The 12192-nt window shown below is 39.3% G+C and overlaps 1 long non-coding RNA gene across 1 annotated transcript; it reads right to left on the reverse strand.

The window, feature by feature from the left end:
• Nucleotides 1-2170: 2170 nt before the first annotated feature.
• Nucleotides 2171-4759, reverse strand: LOC137653646 (uncharacterized). Its single transcript, XR_011046532.1, has 2 exons — nucleotides 4483-4759; nucleotides 2171-4219 (listed from the first exon to the last, which is right to left on the reverse strand). It is a non-coding gene; the product is annotated as an uncharacterized lncRNA (long non-coding RNA).
• Nucleotides 4760-12192: the final 7433 nt, after the last annotated feature.

Consider the following 12192-nt stretch of genomic DNA (forward strand, 5'->3'; position numbering starts at 1 on the left):
TAATAATAATAATAATTCCTTTCCTCACTGGGCTATTCTTCCTTGTTGGAGTCCTTGGACTTATACCATCTTGCTTTTCCAGCTGGGGTTTTAGCTTAGCTTATAATAATAATAATAATAATAATAATAATAATAATAATAATAATAATAATAATAATACCATCATCCTCACAGCCTGGACAACTTTTCTCCATTCATTCGCTACGTATTTTTTCCAAATCAAACTTCGGTTGAGTCTAACCTTTTCAGTTTCAAATATCAGTTACGAATTATTAAAAAAAAATGTCTTTCTATAGCTTCAATTCCTCCTATGAATGACAGCTCGTGACATTTCATATTACATCTTGATGACGTCAAAGTAAGTTACATGACATGTTTTGAATAATTTATAATAATTATTAAAAGTGTTAGAGAAGGACTCAGTGAATGACTTTTCTCAGGTAAAGACAAACTTACCAGAGGTCAATCAAAGTATGTAGAAAACCAAGGACAAATATGCTGAAGATTCCTTAGGCTGACAACATTAAATACTCAAATTGATAGAATTGTGTTATAATCTATTTTCAAAACACAGCTCTGTGAATAACTTGATTCCTCCAATAACTCCATTTAGTATCAAATACCAAAGATCATCCAAAAACCAGAAACAGTATCATCCACAAATAAAGAGCTGCATTGACCACAGTCTTCCAATAACTTCAAGTAGTGTCAGATACCAAAAATACTCCAAACACAGGAAATAGTTTGGAATCAAATGCCAAGAGGGACATACTGAGAACAATATTCTACTGTGGGACAGCATTTAAACAAGAAGTAAAAAGCATTAACTTTATTTAAATTGGAAAGGATCAATCAGGTTTTAGCAATGTAGAAAACCCACTGGAAAGGATCAATCAGGCTATAGTAATGTAGAAAACCCACTGGAAAGGATCAATCAGGCTTTAGTAATGTAGAAAACCCATTATCAGGAAAAGGAAAATCATGAGTAATGGAAGATGGAGAGCCACCGAGGTATGAGAACAACATTGGATATGAATGTAGATATGTCTTACATACTGTATACAGTACCAAGGATACCTCTACCGATTAGTACATATAACATCTTGATAGTATAACAGTATCCACCTTCCTATTTGGGTAGTGTTCATCTATCCCAATTATGAAACTGATTATGAAACTTTGAATAACAAAGAAAATGGTATACAAACACCATTAAATGCTATTCATTAGGACTGAAAACAGCCATAAGTAAAAATTTGCTTTAATTCAACTACAAAAATATCAACAAAGGTGATAATTACATTGATTCGAGAATGTTGGAAACAACGAAGGAGTCACAGATATTTAGAAGTTGAAATGATAATACCTTTCATACTAGGTATGTGTATTGTTTCCACAAAGTACACTGGAATAGGAAATTTGATAAAGTCAACACGAACACTGATCAGATTACAGCACTCAGGCAAACATATAGTGAAAACAATGCCTAAAGAACATCACAATACCAAGTATGAACTATCTGACTTAAATGACATAGCAGCAACATTTCAATAGATAGTCCGGAAGGAACCCAGTTACTGAAGAGAATTAAAGCCTTCCAACAAAGAACATTGAAGGAAACAGTGGAAAAGTGTGGCCCATGGCCCATACTCAATATAAAGAGACCTCATCTAACATTTATCTCTGATGGATGGTCTTGAGTGTCCATCCAAGCAACAAGCAAAATGAACAGTACCTTTTTTTAAGTAGAATTAACATGTTTATTGCTCTTGCTTGAGAAACATCTTTTGGAAACAATAACATAGCAGTAACAAAAATGGAAGATCTGAATAAAACAAATTCTTGCTCCATTAATGATTATATAATCAGGAAATGAAACTACTAGATAGGCCACATGAAAAAAAAATGGATGACATTCCAATGTAACTGAAAATTCTGTTCATAGAAATACGAATAAGAAAAAGCAATACTGTACTTGAAATGCCTATTGTTTTCCTATACTGTTTGAGGTGTGATTTATATCGATGCTAAACAGAGGTTAGGGAAGAAAATAACCATGGCCTAAACCTCTGGAAACAGATGGTAACATCCCTCCATGGTGATCACTAGACTGGGGTTCGAGTGCTGCTAAAACTGGTGAGTTTCTTTAGTGTCTGCAACCTCACCATCCTTGTGAGCTAAGGATGGGGGATTTGGGGAACCTATAGGTCTACCTACTGAGACATCAGCAGCCATTGCCTGGGCTTCCCTGGTCCTAGCTTAGGTGGAGAGGAGGGCTTGGGTGCTGATCGTTTGTATATACGTGCTGATCGCTTGTATATACGTTCAGTCTCTAGGGCACTATCCTGCTTATTAGAGTGATGTCACTGTCCCTTGCCTCTACCATTCATCAGCAGCCTTTAACCCTTTAAAGGACTGTGAAGTTGGTGATGAAGGATGATTACAGGAAGGGGAAGTTTGAGAGTTGTCCTAAGCTGTTTACAACCAAAGGCAGTAATGCCTCATGGAGCTACAATAGCTGTGTAATGAAGTATTGTAGAGTAAAACTTATTTGAACAAAAGTTTTCATTCTGTAATTCTAGCTTAAAAGCCATTGTTAATTTTTTAGCATTCCTGTAAGTATTAAGTTCTTAAATGCTTTTTGTAAAGCTAAGAGGAAACTTATCAAGGTAATAAATCTGTGTAAAAACCATCTGGCTTCCCTTGTGGAATGAATGGAGTACTTAACACATTCAAAGACCAATATTCCCAACTTCCAAAAATCATAAAAAGGGCCCAGAAACAAATGTAGCATACAAGAGGATAATCATCACCATGAATGACAACATAAAGACTTCAATATAAGGAGGTATAAAAATTACCAAAACTTCACGAAACCCATCAAACTAAATTCTGAAACCAGACGGACCAACACTAAAAAATTTCAGTAATATCCTGAGTCTCTTCTTATAATTGCAAAAATATCTATGGTGACCCAATGTCATTGGGATTTTTACTAAGACTTATTATATGCCAAATTCCATTTGTAATGTTAAATTTTCTGTAATAAACAACACATTTGTTCCATCTAAAACAGTAAAAGGAACCTCAGTTCTAGATGACGCACGAATCTGTATTTAATTTTATTTTTGCCATTTGCTATCTTGTCACAGAACAGCAGGAAATAACTATAATTGTATATAAAATCCAAGAAAACACAAATGTTCAACTTCCTTCAATAATCTACACATAAATAAACATAATATGAGGGAGAATCTTGGACATATAAGTAGTGATACAGATTCCCATTTTAGAAAGCTTTATGAGCCAAATATAACAAAATTGTACCTAAAACTCTTCCTTGCTCATTCTTGGGACATGTTACAACCATAAATTAAAAATGCCTTAAAATTGGTATTCAAATTCACATTTTATATGGATGTTCTGATACAAATAGATTTCATTTCATTTACCAAATAATCACATATAGCAACCTATCATACCAAAAATCTTAATTCTAATAAAACAGACACTAAAATCTTCATTTGCAGATCATATTACAGAACAGATGCTACAGCATGAAAAACAGGTTAAATTATTCCTAGAAATTAAATACATTTACATATAAAAGAATAATAATTTTGTCAGAAAAAATATTGCCTTATTCAAGGTACAGCTACATTTTGCTAAATTAAGCATCTTCATAGAACAAGACTTTCAATTCATCATAGTAATATTACTCTCGAAGTAGCGTTCAAGATCAAGAGCCAATTCTTTAGTTTACAAAGGAATCTGTTTCCATAATCAAGGCTTAACATCTGGGTCATGAATGGTAATATGGGTTTCAGGATACAAAATTAAACTGAACCAAAATGACTATATATCCCATTAAAAGAAATCAATACAGCCCTATGGAAAAGTTATCAAAATTTCGACTATAAGAAATACATTTCTGGTTATTATGGTTTACCTCAGTGAGGATAAGGAGAAATCTGCTCTTTAAAGAATAGTTTTAAACTGAACTAAGATATTACAGTGACACAGAAAATATCTGATCATTTAAACAATCTTTAAAATCTACAAATGAATTGTTACTAAACCATAAATTGAAAACTTTATGAACTAACTTTAATGCAAGCCACTCTAGTGAGACTTAGAAAATTTGGCATTTGTTTAAGTTACAATACTTGAGAATTAAAAGTTCCTTCCAATCGTCCAGTTTTCAAAATTATCTGAAACCCTGTAACATTTTAAACACCTTTTGAGAATCATAACTTAGTCAAGTAAAATGAACTCTAAAATAGATATGAAATTCTCAGAATCACCAAAATCTTATGCTATGATAACCTCCAGATTGAGTAATCAAGAGCTTTTAGATCCATATCTCAGAAAACATTCGCCAACAAGAAATTGTTCAAGTCACTGAATGCTTCTGGAAACAAATAAGAACCAAAAACCACAAAAATGATCGACATTAAAGAGAAGAGTACCACAACACCATACCTGTCTCAGGAGTTACCCAGCGAGCCTGTATGGTCCATATCATAGCCCCTGGTAGCAGAACAGAAGGAACAGCTCACTTCCACCAATCCAACATCTTGTCCTCACTACCAGCCCCAGTTTGGGAGGGAGGGGGGGGAGCCATGCTCCTTTATTAACATTTCCAATTTTTCTAAACTACTTCTGGAAGAGAACATCCTTTTTAGACAATGCAATAGTCATTACAAACATTTAAATGCAAATTTCATTTCAACATAATCCTCAAGTCATGTTTATTCACTGCGGGACAAAATCTAGTGTTGTAAGGGATTATAACACAGTACTTATCAATCTATAAAACACTTAACCAGTCCTGAAATACCTAACCAATTACATTTTTGGCCTTGCTATAAGAGTGTTAAATTTAGCTCACCTACTATAGTTTCATTAGCCTCACTTTGATTTTTTTTGTATCTCATAAACGATACATTACGCAAATTACTTCTCCATAGTACGTAATAATCTCCAATTGAATCGGATACTTCTTGACATTTTACCTTACTAGTGTTCATGAGGTTTTAAAAAATGACCGACTCTTTCTAGAATGGTTCTTGATCAGCAAGTTTTAAGAAACTATTTGAAAAAAAATATTTTCTAAATAGGTTCATATTCTAGATGGTTGAAATATCTTATTCCTAAGTATCAATGACTATCTTTTACCTGTCCTGAATTTCAAACATAGGCACTACTGCAAAGAGTTTTACTCTTAATTTCCACACTTAGAAATGATTAACTTTATTTCCAATTTGCACAACTATTCATGTTTATTCATGGCTAATTCATGAGTGCAATTTACAGTTACCTAACTTGATTATAAAACCCTGGGAATAGTTGTCAGAATTTCAAATGATTGTTATTTGTAAATTCTATACAATGTACTTATTTAAGCTAATTCCTAGCCTTTCAAGATTTAATTCAGTTTTCCCTAGTACAGTACTCTATTTCCACCACTGCAAGCACTGCACCAAAAGATTATCTAACTAAACCCCAATAACTAACTGCTATACACATTTAAATAACAATTAGGATTTGTTGCCAACTATCAAAAGAAAAATCAACATACAGCAACCATAAACATGACCAGTTATGCAGTTTGTTAAAACAAAATTTGCATGATTACAAATACAATTTAAAAAGTTCTCTTTAACAATCCAAGAAATGTTACAATACCAGAATATTTTCTTATATTTAAAAATCATACTACCTAAAATCTGTTCCATACTGCAGAAGTGGTAAAATATGTCTATTACAAGGTTAAACTCAATGATAATTAGTATATAGAATAGCTTAGCATTATGAAAAGAGGTAGTGAATGATAAAACTTTCTTGTAAATAAATAATGCTCAAACTTGGTAAACCTCAATATAGATACCTGCAAAGCTTTACAATCTAGCTCATATTACTTTTCCCATTGTGGATATTTTTATGTAAAAGCATTTTTTTTCTATAAGGCTAAAAGATTGATAACTATACAATGCACATTAGTTCTTGTTTGACAGGAACTTGATGTCCTTAATTTTCAAACTATAAAAAACAACTCATCAAATTATAACAATTAAAGGAATTACACCCTTTAAAATCCATTATCAATGTTACCTTAACAGAAATAGGTTAAAAAATGGTCAAAAACTGTAATTGATCCCAAAAAGATGTTTAGTACCCTGAACTGCAAAAACATGATACTGTATTTTTATTAACTCTTCTCCTTTGACGAGTCACAACCAAGGCACCTATCGATAATAAAATCTATGCAAATTCAGTTCTCTACGGTATATCAGGACACCATCTACTGGTTTAAACATTATTGATAAAGCTAAATGTTTTAAAAATAAAGTAAAACATTTTCAACTTTGAGTTAATGAGCAAGTTTTACCACTGCTGCAGTACAGTACTGTCCTCAACATCGACACGAATATTAACAGACAGAACCCTTTCTATTGATTAGTTATAAAATCTACAACAACATACAAGATCTCTCATTATTCAAGAAACAAATATATAAGCTAAATTGGGTGAAACCTTTTCACTGGGTAATGTAACCATAGTAGTCCAAACTTAAAAACCAAAGAATTATAATATAAAATAATTTGATTTAATCGCTATACAGTAATTCAAACATATTAACTATAAATTATTTTGATATTCAAATTTCATAGTCTACAAATCACCTGCAAGTATGTCCCTACTGCTAATACTGACTGAATCAAAGGCTGCATAAGTACAAATTTATGCAACGAAAAACTGACTGACTAGTTAGTTGGCAGTTTTGCTCCTTGTAAGAAGAGCTGTGGCATAAGCAATACAGTAAGATATTGCCACAAAGCTTAGTTGCCATTCCACAGGCATATGTAATGTTAAGCCAATGGATACTATGGCAGCCATTCTGGTTTTATTCTGGAGAAAACAATGGAATATGGGCTAATTTGGGAGTCTCGGTGTCTTTCTAGTGCATCCTATGCTGATATAAATACAGACAGTTCCTTTTTCTATCTTGTCGAGGTAGTCTAAACCTTGAGAGGCAAAGACATGTTAGTCAGAAGTAAATTTGAGAAGGTATCAATTAATACTGAATTAGATCTTTTAGTGTCCCTCTGATCCTTACTCGAGTTTACCCAATGAAGAAAATATGTTATTTTCATTAGTAAAATAAATTTTTGAATATACTTACCCGATAATCATGTAGCTGTCAACTCCGTTGCCCGACAGAATTCTACGGAAGGGATACGCCAGCGATCACTATACTAGAAGGGGGTGTACTCACCAGCGCCACCTGTGGCCAGGTACTGCAGTACTTCTTGTTGACACCACCTCAATTTTTCCTCGGTCCACTGGTTCTCTATGGGGAGGAAGGGTGGGTCAATTAAATCATGATTATCGGGTAAGTATATTCAAAAATTTATTTTACTAATGAAAATAACATTTTTCAATATTAATCTTACCCGATAATCATGTAGCTGATTCACACCCAGGGAGGTGGGTGAAAACCAGTGTACATGTATATCAGTAAGCTAAGTATCCCGTATTTCATATTATTAGTTATTCAAAATAACAATGAAATTATAAGTACCTGGTAAGGAAGTCGACTTGAACCATTACTCTGCCTTTAATAAGTTCGTCTTCCTTACTGAGCGCAGCGTTCCTCTTAGGAGGCTGAACAACCCTAAGGTGCTGAAGTATAAAGGGCTGCAACCCATACTAAAGGACCTCTACACAACCTCTAACCTAGGCGCTTCTCAAGAACGAATTGACCACCCGCCAAATCAAACAGGATGCGGAAGGCTTCTTAGCCTACCGTAACAACCCAAAAAACAACAATAAAAGCATTCAAGAGAAAGGTTAAAAAGGTTATGGGATTAAGGGAATGTAGTGGCTGAGCCCTCACCTACTACTGCACTCGCTGCTACGAATGGTCCCAGGGTGTAGCAGTTCTCGTAAAGAGACTGGACATCTTTGAGATAAAATGATGCAAACACTGACTTGCTCCTCCAATAAGTTGCATCCATAATACTCTGCAGAGAACGGTTCTGTTTAAAGGCCATCGAAGTGGCTACAGCTCTCACTTCGTGGGTCCTTACCTTCAGCAAAGCAAGGTCTTCATCCTTCATGTGAGAATGAGCTTCTCTAATCAGAAGCCTTATATAATACGAAACTGCGTTTTTGGACATAGGCATCGAAGGTTTCTTGATGGCACACCATAAGGCCTCTGACTGTCCTCGTATAGGTTTTGACCTTTTAAGATAGTATTTCAGAGCTCTGACAGGGCAAAGAACTCTCTCTAGCTCGTTACCCACCATGTTGGAAAGGCTAGGAATTTCGAACGATCTAGGCCAAGGACGTGAAGGAAGTTCATTTTTAGCTAAAAATCCGAGCTGTAAAGAACATGTTGCTGATTCGGATGTGAATCCTATGTTCTTGCTGAAGGCGTGAACCTCACTAACTCTTTTGGCTGTCGCAAGGCAGACGAGGAAAAGAGTTTTGAGAGTAAGGTCTTTGAAGGAAGCTGACTGGAGAGGTTCGAACCTAGGAGACATAAGGAACCTTAAGACTACGTCTAGATTCCAGCCTGGAGTGGACAAACGACGTTCTTTAGAAGTCTCGAAAGATTTAAGGATGTCTTGTAGGTCCTTGTTGGAGGAAAGATCCAAACCTCTGTGGCGGAGAACTGAAGCCAACATACTTCTGTACCCTTTAATCGTAGGAGCTGAAAGAGATCTAACATTCCTAAGATGTAACAGGAAGTCAGCAACTTGGGTTACAGAGGTATTGGTAGAGGAAACTGCATTGGCTCTGCACCAGCTTCGGAAGACTTCCCACTTGGATTGATAGACTCTACGAGTGGATATCCTCCTTGCTCTGGCAATCGCTCTGGCTGCCTCCTTCGAAAAGCCTCTAGCTCTAGCGAGTCTTTCGACAGTCTGAAGGCAGTCAGACGAAGAGCGTGGAGGTTTGGGTGTACCTTCTTTACGTGAGGTTGACGTAGAAGGTCCACTCTTAGAGGGAGAGTCCTGGGAACGTCGACCAGCCATTGTAGTACCTCTGTGAACCATTCTCTTGCAGGCCAAAGGGGAGCAACCAGCGTCAGCCGTGTCCCTTCGTGAGAGACGAACTTCTGAATGACTCTGTTGATGATCTTGAATGGCGGGAATGCATATAGGTCGAGATGGGACCAATCCAGCAGAAAAGCATCCACGTGAACTGCTGCTGGGTCTGGAACTGGGGAACAGTACAAAGGGAGCCTCTTGGTCATGGAGGTGGCGAACAGATCTATCGTTGGCTGACCCCACAAGGTCCAAAGTCTGTTGCACACGCTCTTGTGAAGGGTCCATTCCGTGGGGATGACTTGATCTTTCCTGCTGAGGCGATCTGCTGAGACGTTCATATTGCCCTGAATGAACCTCGTTACCAGTGTGAGGTTTAGACTTCTTGACCAAATGAGGAGGTCCCTTGCTATCTCGTACAGCTTCCTCGAATGGGTCCCTCCCTGCTTGGAGATGTATGCCAAGGCTGTGGTGTTGTCGGAGTTCACCTCCACCACCTTGTTTAGCAGGAGGGACTTGAAGTTCATTAAGGCCAGATGAACTGCCAGCAGCTCCTTGCAGTTGATGTGAAGCGTTTCCTGTTCCTTGGTCCATGTTCCCGAGCATTCCTGTCCATCCAAGGTCGCGCCCCAGCCCGAGTCTGATGCGTCCGAAAAGAGATAAAGATTGGGGGTCTGAATCGCTAATGATAGACCCTCCTTGAGAAGGATGTTGGTCTTCCACCACATGAGAGTAGTCTTCATCTCTTTGGTGACCGGAATAGAGACCGCTTCGAGCGTCAAATCCTTGTCCCAGTGAGCTGCTAGATGGAATTGGAGAGGGCGGAGGTGGAGTCTCCCTAACTCGATGAACAGGGCTAACGATGACAGGGTCCCTGTTAGACTCATCCACTGTCTCACCGAGCATCTGTTCCTCTTCAGCATGCTCAGAATGCACTCTAGGGGTTGGCTGATTCTTGGGGCCGACGGAAAAGCCCGAAAAGCTTGACTCCGAATCTCCATTCCCAGGTAAACGATGGATTGGGAGGGAATAAGCTGGGACTTTTCTAAGTTGACCAAAAGACCCAGTTCCTTGATCAAGTCCAAAGGCCAGTTGAGACTCTCCAGACAGCGACGACTTGTGGGGGCTCTTAACAGCCAGTCGTCTAAATAAAGGGAGGCTCTGATGTCCGCTAAGTGGAGGAATTTTGCAATATTCCTCATCAGACGCGTAAACACCATAGGCGCTGTGCTTAGGCCAAAACACAGGGCTTGGAATTGGTACACAACCTTTCCAAAAACGAATCTCAGGAAAGGTTGGGAGTCTGGATGAATAGGAACGTGAAAGTAAGCGTCTTTCAGATCCAACGAGACCATCCAGTCCTCCTGCCTGACCGCTGCTAGGACCGACTTCGTCGTCTCCATAGTGAACGTCTGCTTGGTGACATAAGCATTGAGCGCACTGACGTCCAGCACCGGTCTCCAACCTCCTGTCTTCTTGGCCACCAGAAAGAGACGGTTGTAGAAGCCCGGGGATTGATGGTCCCGGACTATCACCACTGCCTTCTTCTGTAACAGGAGCGACACCTCCTGGTGTAACGCTAGCCTCTTGTCCTTTTCCTTGTAGTTGGGAGAGAGGTTGATGGGAGAAGTGGTCAGAGGGGGATTGCGGCAGAATGGTATCCTGTAACCCTCCCTTAGCCACTTGACAGACTGGGCGTCTGCACCTCTTCTTTCCCAAGCTTGCCAGAAGATCTTGAGTCTGGCTCCTACTGCTGTCTGGAGAGGAGGAGAGTCAGTGTTTGCCTTTCGAAGGCTTGGGACCTTTCTTAGACCTGCCCCTGAAAGCGTCTGGACGGGTACTTCCTCGGCTGGGGGCTCTGCCACGAAAGGGCGGAATAAATCTTGTAGCAGGAGTATCGGCCACTGGGGTGCGGTAAGTTCTAGGAACCGAAGGAGCAACCTTAGCCTTACGAGCTGAAGAGGCCACAAGGTCATGAGTGTCCTTCTGAATAAGGGCCGCAGACAATTCCTTGATAAGCTCCTCAGGAAACAGGAACTTAGAAAGCGGAGCAAAAAGTAACTGAGACCTTTGACAAGAGGTGATACCAGTAGAAAGGAAAGTGCACAGTTGTTCCCTTTTCTTGAGTACTCCCGAAACAAACATGGAGGCAAGTTCGCCGGACCCATCGCGAATTGCTTTATCCATACAGGACATTATAAGCATGGCCGAGTCCTTGTCAGCAGGGGCAGTCTTCTTGCTCAAGGCCCCCAGGCACCAGTCGAGAAAATTGAAAATCTCAAAGGCGCGAAAGACACCCTTTAAGAAGTGGTCTAAGTCGGAAAAGGTCCAGCAGACCTTAGAGCGCCTCATAGCCGATCTACGTGGAGAGTCAACCAAACTTGAGAAGTCAGCCTGGGCAGAGGCAGGGATTCCCAAGCCTGGTTCCTCTCCTGTGGCATACCATACGCCCGCCTTAGAAGTCAGCTTAGTAGGAGGAAACATAAATGAAGTCTTCCCTAGTTGCTGTTTGGACTGCAACCAATCCCCTAACATTCTTAAAGCTCTCTTAGAGGATCTAGCAAAGACGAGCTTAGTGTAGGCCGACTTAACAGTTTGCATGCCTAGAGAAAACTCTGATGGAGGAGAGCGAGGGGTAGCAGAAACAAAATGATCCGGGTAAACCTCTCTGAAAAGAGCCAGGACCTTGCGAAAGTCAATGGAGGGTGGTAACGACTTGGGTTCCTCCACGTCCGAAGAGGGATCATCTAGGTGCGCAGCTTCCTCCTCAGAAACCTCATCACCTGAGTGTTGAGAAGCGAGAGGTAAAGTTACAGCGGTATGCTGAACAGCAGAGTCCTGACAAGCGGGTGCAAAAACACTTGCGGTCTCATCCTCAAGTCTCTGTTGAAGAGGATGAGGGCTGGTAATGACAAAGTCATGAGGCTGGGATGAAGGAGGTTCTGCGGAGGTTTGAGGAGCAAGTGTGGTGAGAGGCGACTGAAGTAAAACCTGAGGTTCAGGCTGCAAAGACTGGTCAAGTAGAGGAGAAGGTGGTAGATGTATGCGTTGAGGTGGCTGACTCATTGCATGAGGATCCTGTCTCAAGAGTTGCGCTTGCTTCAAGGGTTGAGGTGGTTGCGCAGTAAGAGATTCC

This window comes from Palaemon carinicauda, chromosome 1 (genome assembly GCF_036898095.1).
Source record: "Palaemon carinicauda isolate YSFRI2023 chromosome 1, ASM3689809v2, whole genome shotgun sequence".
NCBI classification, from domain to species: Eukaryota; Metazoa; Arthropoda; class Malacostraca; order Decapoda; family Palaemonidae; genus Palaemon; species Palaemon carinicauda.